The sequence below is a fragment of the Propithecus coquereli genome, unplaced genomic scaffold (assembly GCF_000956105.1).
Source record: "Propithecus coquereli isolate 6110/MARCELLA unplaced genomic scaffold, Pcoq_1.0 Scaffold35, whole genome shotgun sequence".
NCBI classification, from domain to species: domain Eukaryota; kingdom Metazoa; phylum Chordata; class Mammalia; order Primates; family Indriidae; genus Propithecus; species Propithecus coquereli.
This window is the reverse complement of record NW_012149174.1, coordinates 3,685,396-3,700,173: the sequence shown is the minus strand read 5'-3', so window position 1 is coordinate 3,700,173 and position 14,778 is coordinate 3,685,396. Positions and strand designations below refer to the sequence as shown.

General features: G+C 41.9%; 1 protein-coding gene across 1 annotated transcript in view; it reads right to left on the bottom strand.

The window, feature by feature from the left end:
* The window catches only part of SOBP (sine oculis binding protein homolog (Drosophila)), a 162,101-nt gene that overhangs the window by 24,055 nt on the left and 123,268 nt on the right, over positions 1 to 14,778 (bottom strand). The gene's annotated exons all lie outside the window — the stretch shown is intronic.

Here is a 14,778-nt window from a genome sequence, read left to right as displayed (position 1 = left end):
CATGTTTCACATAAAGGTTCTTTCAAACTTTATCGCAATTTTTCAAACAGGCTGAAGTGTTTCCTTCTAAAAAGTAAAATTCCGAAATGTTTGTAAAACGATGGGTTTGCTTTATAAATATAAACTCTTCAGAATAGCAATGATCAAAACTTATCTTTTTTTTTTTTAAAGAAATTGTGTTGTCCTTAAGCAGGACTTAAAGATGGTTCTGAGAAAAAGAAATACATATACCTGCCCACACACTTTCACTTGTCAAAGAGGCTCATTGTAAACGCAAATCTAAATAGTTTGGGAGGGAAGGATTCTCCAGAAAGTCCAATGGGCTTGAAACATAAGCCCTTAAAATTCTCCTCATGCAAAGTCACTTTACGCTATTGACTGTGTTCGATAATGCAGTTGGAAAGGGTGTGCTGTGTTAACCAATAACACAAAGCACTGAACATCATTATGTCTGGCTTCCAAGAAGAAACTTGGAATTAATCATGAAGTCTGTGTGAGGTTTAGCTATTCCCAACCTGTGATGTTGCAGCAAGCTAGAATTATTTTTTGAGCTGTTTGCCCACTCTCTCTCGGTAGTCAGAATTTTTGGTGACATTTCTTGGCAGGCAGTCTTATTTAACAACTTTTCAAACACCAGAGAACATTTTCCAAAAGTTGTTATGGCTTTTTCCCCCCTTCAGATCTACTACTGGCAAAAGAAAGACATCACCAAATTTATTTTAAAGTTGGGCTGCAGAACTAATTAAAGGCTGAGAGCTTTTCCCAATTGGAAGTCACTAGACATCAAAGTTCAAAAAATACTCATTCTCAGCTTCAGAACCCATTACTTTGGAGAAATTATTGTGATTTCATTAACACATTAATTTTGCAACACCATCAGCTCTCACAGATGGTGAAGACATGATCTACAATTCAAATATGACTCTTGTTTGCACAAATGTCTTTCCTTCATATGGCATTTTAAACAAGAATTAATATGAGTAATCTTGCCATAGCTATAAACAGATAAACAGATGTCAAAATTTTCAATAGTTCTTTCAGTGCCTTACTTTTTTTTGACAGAATTTTACACACACAATCTTTTTTCTTTTTCTTTTTCTTATTTTTTTTTCTCCTTTTTGGTCATTTTCTTAGCATTCAAGCCATAAAGCAGCAGAAGAGGAACTGTGAAACACAGTGCAATGGTGAGTTTATTGAATTCGAGTCTCTCCCCCAATAAAGCACTGGTTCCAATATTGTTCTAAATGAAACCCTGCTTTGTCGAAGAGGGTGTCTGTTGTTCTGTTGTTGATGTGTGTTGGGGTTTTTTTTGTAACTATTGTAAACTGATATAATTAAAAGATGATAAATTTTAATAATGATTGGTCACATAAACAATGCGAAAACAACATATGCTGGGCATTTGATTACTCATCTCATTTAACTCTCAGCTTTCCTCGATTGTAAACAGTGGTGGCATGCTAGCATGCGATTGCGGGAGACCATGCGTCTGGCAGATGTGGGTCTGTATGTGTAAATCCACTCTTCTCCTGCTCACTTTTATTTTTCACGGATATTTTCCCAGGTAATAAACTTGATGGTGTGAGACTGAATAACATACACTTATTCCACATGAGTTTTTTGTTTGGTCTCATCAAATTGCCCTTTCAAAATACTTCTTGCAAAAATTTGAGGAGAGTGAGAACACTGCGAGTGATCTTTGATGATTAGAGAGGTATTCTCTCAAATTAGTTATCAAAACTGTTGCAGTTGTTAAAAATTTTTTCAATGCTAATATACTCCTGTGTTTTATTCCTGAATTAAGGGAAGTTTTTATCATAATTAAGATATCCAGCTTACAAATATGTACAGAATTGCCTCTCTTGAGAAGAGACCCACAGAGTCGATGAGACCCTCAAAATTCTCATCTAGATAAAGGTTAAGTAAACTAGTAGTGAAAACATGGTATGTTATGATTTTAAAGACTTGATTATTTTAATAAAGGTAATATATAATGATGTGGCATTTAAGTTCCATTATGAAATAAAACCACTTGTTTCTGTTTTAATGAGGCATCCATAGAAAGCCGAAAGTGTCAATTTATAAGCTTGAAGTGAGGGATCAAAAAAGCTGCTTTGATCATTGACTAAAAAATATTATCAATGAATTAAACTAATTAAAACAATATACCAAATTTTCTGGCATATTTCCTTTGGATCTTATTTTTTAACCATAAGGGGGAAGAGTTTTCTGAAATCCTTAATTGGTTTTTAAATTGCCAGATTGAATTATTTGCCTCCAGAGGATTCCTGTTTCCTCAAGCCAAATAAATATTTTCAAATGGAGTAAAAAAAAATAATAATCTAAATATAATTTAGATTATCTTCCTTCATTTCCTTTACTGTCAATAATTCATCGATGAATAAGGAATGCTCATAGATCCCAATTATCACATGAGAATTTTCTACTATATTTTATCTATTTCAACATAAAAAGAATTACAGACATCAAAGTTAGAAGCAAAATCCTATCTCATCAAACTTTCCTGTTAAAGCAAAGGCCTAATGTCAGCTTCTTGATTTTCTGCAACATTTCAAAGTGTTTAAGTAGTAGTGTATAGTGTGACAGTTCATGACTATCTTGTTTTGGGTAATGTGAGTGTGTGAGTATATGTGTGTGTGTGTGTGTGTGTGTATGTGTGTGTATAGTGTGTGTGCATGCCTCCTTGCCTTAATACATTTCAATTCAGAACGCTGATCTCAAAATACAGAAAAGCAATCTTTCTGATGAAGCAAAAAATTATTAGAGGAAAAAATTGTCACTTAAGAAATAATGAATCAAATCTGTCTTATAGGACTCATCATTTTAAGATGAGGTCAATGAATTTATGGCACAAATGGCTATATCATGTGAGGCAATAAAACACAGTACCATCATTCATTCTACATCTAACTAATGACATACTTCTGATAATTAAATATTTCATCATAAGAGCCTGAGCTGATTACTTAAGATGTGGTAGTTAGGTGAAAATACATACCATCTCTCTCTTTCTCTCTCTTTAATAAAATAACATTTGCATATCCATGAAACACACAGCATATGACTCATAAACTGTGGTTTTCTGAATTGTGGTGCTGTGAGGTATTCTTCCCTTCTTTTTCCAATGACAGCTTTAAATTTTATTTTATTTAGTTTACTTTTTGAGGCATTATTTTTTCCTCATTATGCCAAGAAGTACCAAAGTTCCTTAAGACATTTTAAAAGATAAAGATTAAGAAATGGAGAGCTTAACTTACTGGGTTCTGGAATGATTTTCCCCTAATTTCACCCCAGCTTTGTTTCTGTTGGAATCTGGCCTCTTTAGTTTTACTTCTCTCCCTAACAGGTCCCAGATTGGACAGAAGCTGAAGCTGTTTAACGATGCCAATCTGGGGACCAAACAATCAGCAAATGCAATGCCATTGAGCAAGACAGCTGAAATGCTTCATATCACAAATACATAATGTATCACCAGGAAGACAAAAAGATCACAAAGGAGATAAACAAATGTGTATTCCATTCAACCCTTTAACAGCAGTCCTCAAAAAGATTAAATTTACCTTCCTGGGATGTGTCCAATTCTAAACAACAAAATGAACATTTCCTTTAGTCCATTTAGAGTATTTATATTTTGGTGGCTGACTGCCAGGGTAGTACTTATAAGCTCAGTGGCCTGATGGATTCACTCCTTTCCTGTGAAATAAATGTGTGGCAACCTACACCGCTAAACTGCTCCAAAGACACTGCCTCAGCAGAAATATCACTTGCTCTTGATACAAGAAAACCGAAAGGCAGGACTTCTGGTTCTTATAACTCTTTCCATCTTGTATTTCCCCTGGAAAGAAAGAAAGCTATTCATGTTGGCAACTGAGCCCTTATTTTTATATAAACGTCCAAAGTCAAAGCCAAAGTATGCCATGAGGTTACCCACATGGGCACAATATATACATTCTGCTGGGCTTAAGAGAAGACTAGAGTCACTGGGGGAGGGGGACAGGGTTCCTAATTAACACATTAATCAGCTGTCAGCTGTGGGAGTAAAGTTCATCCTTTAATGTAACCCACCGCTGCCTTCTGAGTGGTAATCTGGCATCAGGCAATATTTAATTAAACCCTTTTGCTGAAATCATTCTTATCTGGGCAAAGACATTTGTAGCAATGGAACAGTAAAAAGATATTAACATCTCCTTGAATGCCATCAACAATTTGAAAAACAAAGCAAAGAATCTTCACATGCTTCTGACTTTCTACTAATATAGCATCCAGGGAACAGCTGAGAAGTTGTGGCTCCTTAAACAACATGTTTAGCTTGTCATAAGAGAGTGGTTCTCCAGCCCTTCGTATGTTAAATGTGGCATTGATCTTGTAGTCCAGGCCAGCTAGAAAAATCATGGGCTCATTCTAGTGATCCAAAGGAGGATGAGAGACATGGGCAGACGTGCTCAGTGTTTTGAAGGCTTTGGGGTCTGCCCTACCTGTAGACAGTCAGCTCACAGCATGAGCTGAGAGCCTCAGATTGACCCCATGTGAACTCTTACTCTGAGCCCTACCCTGGAGTGCCATGTTCCCAGCACCAACTGTCCTTTTGGGTCTAGACAATGCCTCCAGCAGGGCCCTAGTTCAGTGCACCTGGGTGGTAAAGGATGCTATGGGTACCACAGGGGACTTGGAATCAGAAGATGTGGGCACGAATCTGGGCTTCATTACTTATTAGCAGTGCAACCTTATAAAAAATCCCAGCCTCAGTTTCTTCATCTGTAAAATGGAGTTAATAGTACTATTGATTGTGTGCCAGGCCTATCATTTCAGCTTGTTACAGAATATATCCTTTCAATCCCCAGCCCTCCCCCATCATGGTCACTGATGTCCCATATTTTAAGTTTATTTTGTAGGAAGGATGCTTCTATAGCAGTGTGAAGAGAGAAAGGGAAAGGCTTTCCTATGAGCCTGTGTGTCTTTGAGATAAAATGGGGCACATTTCTCTTTGGGCAAATGCACTGTGCCTCATGGACACCAGCCCCCAACCCTGCTTCCTAGGAGACTCTATCCCAAGGGTGACAGAGGGGCTGTCTGCAGGGACCAGGAACCAGCCCACAATTCTATGCACATCCCAGCTGCTCACTATCCTGAGAAGCCCCTATTCAACTCCTGCAGAGCCTGCTTCTTTTTCCAAGGCCAGTCATTTTCTAATTCAGGCAAAAGCTTGATAAAGCAGCATGGCTGCTTGGAAATGAGTGTTAGAACCATTAAGATGAATAATTCCTCTTAGGCTCAACTGCTGTTTGAATAGTGGAAGCCATAAACTGTGCTATTCATGTTTTATTAAAAAACAGAGCTGATGGACGATCTGCTTGACTCATTACATGGCAGAACTATCTTCCAAAGGAAGGGCCAGAAGCCACAGTATCAGATGCCTTTAAGACAGGATGACCCCACCCTGCCACCGTGGAATGTCTTTGCAGGGGAAGAGCCCCCATGGAGGGGGGAGGGGCACACCAAACCAGAGCGGGGTGCGGGTGGCCAGCTCACCACTCCAAGCTTTCTTGCAAAGTTAGATTTGGGAGTGAAGGAAAGAAAAAGATGACCTAGCTGTAGACATGCAAAGCTTTACAAAATCAGGAGAGGGATTTAGATAGAAATAGCAAGCGCTCTTGTACAAAAAAGCAAATTCATAAAGAAGCTCATTTTTCAAAATAAGAAACTTTCTGCAGGTTTAGATTCCAACATGATGATGCTTGCTACATAGTTCTTTTTTATTTAAGGGTCTTTGGTTTTTTTGTTTTGCTTTGTATTTTATTCATTCTCATATTCTCTCTCTCTCTTATTCTCTTGCTCTCATGCTCGCTCTCCTCTCTTAAATAAGATCTGGAACTCAAGGAGAAGCTAAAGAGCATCTTTGTTAAAATTGAAAATCTCATTAGGAAACTGCCCTGTAGGAACTTTACACCATGACTCAAGTTCTACTTATCTTAAGTTTTTTAAGCTGGATTCCAGAAATCTTGACCCAGGTCTCCAGGGCAGATCCTTCTCTTTCTCATGTGCCATGAGCTCTGTAAGGCACAGCAGAGATGGGCAAGGTTTTCAGGACCTCAATGAGCTTTGACAAACGGCTCATTACTGACCCAAGTCTCTGATTCTACAGCCAAAGCAAGAGACGGGATCCTGGCCTATGTTCAGTGATCGCGGGTCCATCCTGACAGCCAAATACATGATTCAAAAGAAGATGATTTTTCTCTTTGGCCTGACGTTTTAGGTTGCCTAAGAGCATTAGCATATCATCACAAAACTCTCTGCTTCATTTAAGCTGGATAAACTCAACGTACATCTTCACAACACGAATCATCCAGATGGGAACTGAAAAATTCAGTCAAACATCAGAAAACCTGGTCTACCTGGTGCCAAATGTCTGCCTCTCTGTTTTCCAGTCACTTGGCCCTGGGAAGGCACAGAAATCGCCTAAGAGATCTCAGGGCACTGAAATTTAGCCTCGAAAGGAGCCTTAGTGATCATCTCATCCTGTCCTCCAACCTCCAGCTCCTGGTGGGGCCAGGCATTTAATCACTCTGAGCCTCAGGTGCTTGGCTACAAAAGGAGATTGTCGACAGGGACGGCCCTGTCCAGGAAACACGTGAGGAAGAAAGGAAACCGGCAAATGACTAAGACATGGAAAACGTGCCACATAAAAGCGGAGAGTGGCGTCCTAACCTGTCTCCCACTCCACGCTGCTGCCAGGCCCAGTGACTCGATCTCCTCCATTTTATCAACGCCAGATACTATAACTACGAGCTGCCCTGGAAAATCTGCTATCCCATAGTCCAATTCACTCTTTCAAAGTGAGCATTTACGGAGGCCCCATGGTGTGCCAGGCCCTGTGCTGGGGGTGCGCGTTGAGTAAAATGTAGCCGCTACCCTCAGAACAGGGTAGAGTCTACTGCAGGAAACGGGAGCTGCAAGTGTTTGTTTTGTTCTCATTCAAACATCTTTGCTTCTCCAACTGAGGCTTACGAGAACACTGAGCTTCCATTTGTAGTGCTTTTATTTATTCGAAAATAAGTACTGAGCTGTGCTCAAGAAGGCACTGGACTGCGGAGCAGTGCAGGGAAGAGTTAGTGCCCACCCTCGAGGAGTTCAAAATCTGTCTATTAACAATCAGAGGGAAATTAGCATACAACCACCCCCCACCCCAACAGCAGTACATTTGCTCCAAAGCTAAAAAATGCAACTAACAGTTTTTAACTAACACTTATCCTTAATATTTTACTGTCTCAATGTCAAACTTCCCTTTGTTCTTCTAACCTAGTACTAGGACTCCTCCCATTTTCAAATGTCTGTCTGAATCTTTTTACAGATGTATATTTACCTTGTTTACTATAATTCTCCTTTTTTTCCAAATATATATTTGAATCTCTTTTCAAATGTATCTTTGATCTTACTTATTGTTTCTCTCCTTGTTTTCTAAACGTATATTTGAATATTTGAAGTTTCATTATTTGTGACTGTAAGAGTTATAAGAAAAGTTGCAGACAGGGACTTTGGATTGTGCTTGTATAGAAGGGAGACCCGTCAAACTAATGTGTTAAAAAGTGAAGTGTGCTAGTTGCCGGCTTCTACCTGTGGCCATTCACTTCATTTCTTCCTTCATGCCAACTTTTTCAGAAAATGGCAGAAATCATATTTCAAAATATGTCATTTTAGTTTTACAAGACAGTTCATCAGACATCAATAAGAGGACTTTTTGGAAAGATTGTTGTTATTATTAGTGATATTTGAAGCAATCTTTTTTTTTCGAAGGACTTTATTTGAATCTGGCTCCCAGCCTCCTCACCACCTGGGTCGTATCTTGTCTCTGACGATGAGCAATGCCCCTGAAACACCGCAGGCTCGAGGCTGCATGTGTGCAGGCGGCCCAGGTCCAGCACACTGCTGGGCAGAGCTAATGGCCCCTCTGACAATCCCACTCTCTGACTGCTTCTCGAAGGCCAGGCACCCAGCTACTGGCTTTATTTGTGTTGCCCCTTTCAGTCCTCTTGTGACAGTCTCTTGCACATCTCTCTGCACGCTGGGCTATAGACTGAATCTGCTGTGGGTACTCCAGATTGCCCCTCTTCAGCCTCTGGTATCCGTCTCTGCTCAGCCCTTAAATCTCTTTAGAACACTGCGTTGAAAGTCATGGCTGTTATTATAGTGTCTACTGCAAGCCCCAATTTGATGTGATACTAATAAATTATACTAGTAACAATAGCTAGCATTATTTAAGTACTAGTAACCATGCTGAGCATGTTACATGAATTACCTCATTAATCTCCACAAGTACTTTATCATGTAGATAACTGGGTTTAGATAGGCTAAATAACTTGCCCAAGAGTGCCCAGGCAGATAATAGATGGCAGGTCCAGATTCCAACTTAGATCGTCTGGCTTCAAAGCCCATACTGCCCCATTATCTCAAGGGGTTTTTGCATTCTCTTAAGCTGGTTGACTGATATTTGATAATAACTTTCTGTTTTGAAATTCCAGAACCACCCACGTTTAGAACTCTAAGGAACTTCACAGCTCAAGCCCAACCTCTCTCCATCAGCAAGCTTAGGTTTCCTTCTACCCATAGGTGGTCTTCTGGGTGGCATCCATTCTTCCTGTGACAGGGACATCCATCTGTATCCATTTACATAACCAAAAAGTGAGTCACGCCACAGTGATCTTTCTCCTTTGCACTGACTTTTATGGTGGCCTTTCTAAAGAGGGTCGTGATATAATTGCACAGCCCTGTGCAATATAATTGAAGCAGCCTATTTTGTTGGTGGGCAACATTGATTTTTAGAAAGTTTAACCACTCCATCTCCTGTCACTTCCACCTACTGATGGTAGTTCTGTTCTCCAGGGCCTCCTGGCACAGATCAACTCTTCTCCCAAATCTCAGCCTTTCAAATACTTAAGAGGAGCCATCACATTTCTTCCAGATTGTTTTTTTTTTTTTGAGACAGAGTCTGGCTCTGTTGCCCGGGCTAGAGTGCCATGGCATCAGCCTAGCTCACAGCAACCTCAAACTCCTGGGCTCAAGCGATCCTCCTGCCTCAGCCTCTCGAGTAGCTAGGACTACAGGCATGCGCCACCACGCCCGGCTAATTTTTTCTATATATATTTTTAGTTGTCCAGATAATTTCTTTCTATTTTTTAGTAGAGAGACGGGGTCTCACTCTTGCTCAGGCTGATCTTGAACTCCTGACCTTGAGCGATCCACCCGCCTCGGCCTCCCAGAGTGCTAGGATTACAGGCGTGAGCCACCGCGCCCGGCCTCAGATTGTTATTTTTAAACATCCCCAACTCCTGCACCCAGTCCCTAGGAGACAAATTCCCAGAGTCCTCCTGTCCTGTCTATCCTCCAATGGACATGGCAGTGAGACCAGCTGCCTTTTATCCGGGCATACATTTCACCTTGTTAATGCTCCTCTTAAAGGGTGGAGCCCAGAATGGAATGCAGTAGGCTGCGCAGCACAGAATCCAGAGGAATTCTCCCCTCCTTCATATAAAACACTATACTTCTGCTAATGCCATCCAAGAATGCATGTGCCTTTTAGCAGTCATATCCTGCTATTAAGTCTTTGTTTTTTAAAAAACATTTATCTAATATCTGTTATATACCGGGCTTGAAGCTTTCACTTGTTATCTCTCGTAATGCTGACAACAAAATTGTAAAGGAACTAATGTTTTTCCCATTTTACTTGAAAATGAGAAAACAGAGATTCAGAGATGATATGGTTTCCCTAAGCTCTCAGAGCCTGCAAATAGTGGAGCCAGGATTCAGATCCAGACCTTCCAACCATCCTCTTTCTGCTCTACTATGCTGCTGCTTCACTCTGAGTTTCTAGTCAACCAAAACCGTTTCCTCCTTAAATGCTCATTGACTATTTGTTTGATGATATATTCAAGGACTTTTGAGGGTAAGCCATCAAACCTACTGGTCTAGAGTTTCAGAAATCAGAAATCCTTTCCCAGTTTTGAAAATTTGGTCAACATTTGTCCATTTCTGTCTTTTTGACAGAGCAAAGATTATCCAAAAGTAGATAGGAAATTATCTACAAATTTCTTTATGGGAGATGGAGGATCTAAATTTGTTGAGCAGGTGTTCTCTGCCTATCTCTCTTCCACTGCTTGGGGTTCATAGCCTTCTTTATGGTATTCATCCTGCCCTTTTCAGTATAGACAGCATTCGCCATTGCACACTCCAAGATGGCTGTCACTTCCCCTCTGCAGCCACGTACCAAGCCACTCTACCTTACAGTACTCAGATGGTGGTCAAAGGAGGATTCCCCCGCACTGCTTCTCTGCCTTTTCAGGACTATTCACAGGCATGGGAAGAATTATCAACTGCTCTGTTTTGAAGAGAATAATATTCTTAGTAGACATCTAGGTAAAGTATCCCACATTTTGCTTCTTCGCTAATTAATCTATTTTTAATGTCTGTTCCAGATTTTGTACTAAATACCCCCAAATTATCTTTTTGATGCTTCCTTTTATTTTCCTAAAATTCCTTTCTTGCATTCCCCTTCTAGTGTGTGGATTGCTATACAGGGACATATTTTCCTGAATTTTACCGACCTATTAGATATGTTAGTGGGGTATGTTATTTTATATTTTAGTTCTCTATCTTAGCTCTAGTCTAGGTATAAGACCTCTCCAAGTGTCAGTGGGATTGCTGAGACTGTTTTCATCTTGTGCCCACGATCCAGGGTAACTTGGTCCTTCCCCCTCTCCGTACTGGTAGACAGACTTTGCAAGCTGTTCATTTGTTCCTGCTCGAGGCTTTGTTTACTCTTGAGAAGATCTAGCCCCATCTCCACCATGCCATCTCTTCCTGTGTGGGACCCACTGCCTTTATCATGTCCGGTTTTACAGGTTTATTGGGATGGTTTTGCCTTTCCTCCCCACCTAACAATTTAAAGTTTTCTTGATGAGAAATGAAGAAAGTTTTCTTGATGAGAAATCTCTAGTTACATTCTTCCCAATTTTCAATCAACGCCTCAGGCTTTTACTCCTCACTTGGGAAACAGCACGGTTTGGTGAGAAAAGTGATGGGCTACGAACCAAGAGACCCACGTGCTACCTGCTCTCCACGTTGGGTCCTGCTCCCTGCTCTCTGCCCCACTGCCTACCTCTGAGGTCTGCTGTGAGGATCAAAACAAATAGTGCAAATGCAAGCACTCTAAAAAATAAAAAATGCCATATAAATACAGATTTTTTATTTATTATTACAAATGTACAGTAATAACATTTTCTTATTTTTAAAAAACAGGGCCAATGGATTTACCTATACTCTTATTTACCCATTATTCTACCCTTAAATCTGTTATTTTAAAAAAAGAAAATTTCCTACTACAAATTTTCCTATGATGTGTACTTCGAAGTAAAAGGCACACCACAAAAATACTAATAAAACCCAGAAACCCAAATCAACAAAACACTTGACCCCCAGATTCTCCACTCTGTTTCCAATGGCTTGTGGAGTGTTTGACAGCAATATAATTGCAATAATGAGGAGGTTTTCAGGCCAGGCTGTGGTCTTAAGCTCACTAGGATGTTTTAGCCCTAGGCTCAGCTTCAGGCCAGCACCAGTCACTCGGGCCAGAGCCACCACTGGAATCCCTTATGCTCAGTCACACACAAACGTGACATTTATGGCATCTGGTACACAATGCTAAAAATTCAAAAGGCCCAGTGTGCTGGGCTCACAAACTTGGGGAAAAGGAATAATTTGGGTTGTCTGTTGTCTTGTCTTATTTAGTTAATTAACACCTGTGTGAAAGTGCCTGCCTCACGACAACTTCTTAGGTATGTGTGAGGGATGTGCTGGACTGCTTCTGATTTCTTCGGATCTACATGTTAGTTCCTTTGTCTCTGAAAAGCTTTTTGGCTGTTTGTGGACTGCTGGTTTGCCTGGTTCTCTTCCATCTTTGTTCTGTGGATTTAGCCATCCTGCTGTGCTAACTACCTGGTTGAAAAACCAATACTGCACAAATGCTAGATTCTCCACTGAGCATCCTTCTTACAAATCCATCCTCACCAGCAAATCTTGGGTTAGCCCAACCAAGTCTCCTCTTCCAGGCCAAATGCCCACATTGCTAAATGGTGTGAAGCGAGACAACCTGGGACAGAGATATGTATTCATATACATTGAAACACACCTGTCATTATATAGCTCTTTTCTTCCAATAAATTCAAGTGGCTCAATAGACACGATCCCAATACCACTCACCAGAAGTCTGTAAAGAGACAGGCAGCCAGATGACATACCTTATTTTAGAGATAAGGAATTTAAGACTAGCCACAATTATATATCCATTGTCAGCATTTGGGTACAAGCCCCCGCCCTCATAACCCCTGGATGATTAACGACATCATTCTCTGGCCTACTCTAAAGGAGGAAACGAGGTGCAGAGGAACACCGTGCTGCCGTTTAACCCTTCGTACAACCGGACTCTCGGCTCCTAGGAAAAGGAGAAATTAGTGACAGAGCTGCCTAATCCAAACAGCCTGCAAAATGGGCCTAGGTCTGGTGAGATACACAGAAAAGAAGTATTTGGAGGATAATCTCAATATCTGAGGCTGGGCCTTCTTTGAATGCTTAGTATCTAAGAGTGAAATAAAGGATTACTGGGTCTATTCTGCTATGTCAAAGCATGCCTGCGATGCGGATTGGCATGTGCGAAAGTGGAGAGGAACAGGAAAGGGAAGGAAGAGGAGGAGGAAGAGTTGCGTGCTACCTACTTCTGCATCAGAGCAGAGCCTATGAGATGCCAAGTGCCTGCCACGGCTGTGGCCCTGCTGCCCCTCTGGCTGTAGCTGACGGGACCCAAAGTCACCTCAGGATGTCAGTGAGGGCTCTGCCTGAGAGGGACAGAGTAACTCAATGAACCAATTAGATTTTCTTCTTTGGGAAGTTTGGAATCAGGATAACACCAAGAGACTAAGTAGTGGTGCAGATGATGGTGGTGGGAATAAAGCCAGAGGAGCACAGAGGAAAGGCAGGGAGCAGAAACCACAAGGCAGCAGCACAGGTCACAAGCTAGAGAGTGGGGAGCTGGAAGAGGCTGGCATGGAAGCCGAGCTGCAGGGAGTTGCAAATCCTTACTGGCTGTGCTAAATCAGGGGGCAAGCATGCCTGCTCCTTGGGGCAATACGACAGCCGCTTTGCCCAGTTACAGCACTGTGGGACCATCTTCGCTGCCAGATCAATTGCCCAGGCATGAGCAGCCTTGGCTAGTCCCAGCTTCCTGATTTCCTTGGGCTTCTTTATAGCAAGCCTCCACAATGTTACAAAGACCAAGAGTACAACCCAGCTTGACATGCTTTCTCTGATTTAATCCTTAACACAAGCTTTGCACGTATTACTTTTAGCTAAATAAAAAAAATCGAGGAAAATCTAGGAAGGGGCAGTTTCCTTCAAGGTCCTTGCATGATCCCACAATATCTCTTCCCTGTGGTTAATTACCCTGTACCCCGCTACGGGTGTGGGGTACCCGGGACAGCCTCAGAGGTGGGGTAGGCCAACTCAAACCCAAGGTCAGGGAGGTCATGTCTCCTGAAGGCTCAGAAGCTGAAAGCTGACACCAGGACATGCCTCTTACAGACACCTGCATACACCAGCACTACTATTTCTGAGGGCTCCACAGAAAGGAAATGTGAATGGTTCCTTGGGTCCTTGCCCATTCCTAAACCCACTGCAACCAGCCCCTCCTCATTGACCACGTACACCCCAACTTGCTACTGCCTAAGGTGTATACTGAGAAACACCAGATCTGCCAATGTTCTGTCCCCCAAAAGGATTCCATGGTCAACTAAGCTTGGGAAGTGTTGTACTCCCTATGGTCCCTTTTGTGGGTGCTCAGTGCACACTACCATACTTAAGCCTCTGAGACGATTTGTGGAAAAGAAGCATGCTTCATTTCATTCACCCAAAGTTTCCCCAACTTTTCAAAAGTAGAATTTTTTCATTAGTAGGATCCTATAGGAAAACACTTTGAAAAATGCTACCTTAATGATCTGGATGCATATAAGACAGGGCCAGGAGACCTAAGCCTTACCATTTTCCCTTTGATTAAAGCTTTCTTTCGTGGTACCAGGCCTGGGTCTCATAGCTCCTTTACACCCCAGAGCACCATCCCTCACGTTGGTTGCAACTGAACTGTGGGAGAAGGTGAAGGTGATTCCCACGCTTGGGCCCCTCTGCTAACAGCAGGCTCTGTCCTGCCAGGAATCAAGGTTACTCGTTCTCTCACGGCATTTTTCTCAGCCCCCTGCTTCCCCTCACCTCTGATCAGCTTCCTGTGCTCGCCAAAGCCTGGAACCCATTACATTTCACCCTGTGCTTTGAGCTTCTGCAGTCACTACAAACCCACTTTCTGTCTTCTCAGCTCTAGTTACCCCACACAGCCCACAAGGCTGACAGGATGTCATGAACACCGTTACCTTCCAAACCCCGAGGCTCCACCTGAGAGCATTTTAGTTCACACCGCTGCATTTTGGGCATGACAGATGAATTCATGAGCATTGCATGAGCAATGAGCTGCCATAATTGAGTGGACTCTCCAAGTGCTCTTAAAGCACAACGGGCCAGGCGCGGTGGCTCACGCCTGTAATCCTAGCACTCTGGGAGGCCAAGGCGGGTGGAGTGTTTGAGATCAGGAGTTCAAGACCAGCCTGAGCAAGAGCGAGACCCCGTCTCTACTAAAAATTAGAAAGAAATTAATCGGACAACTAAAAA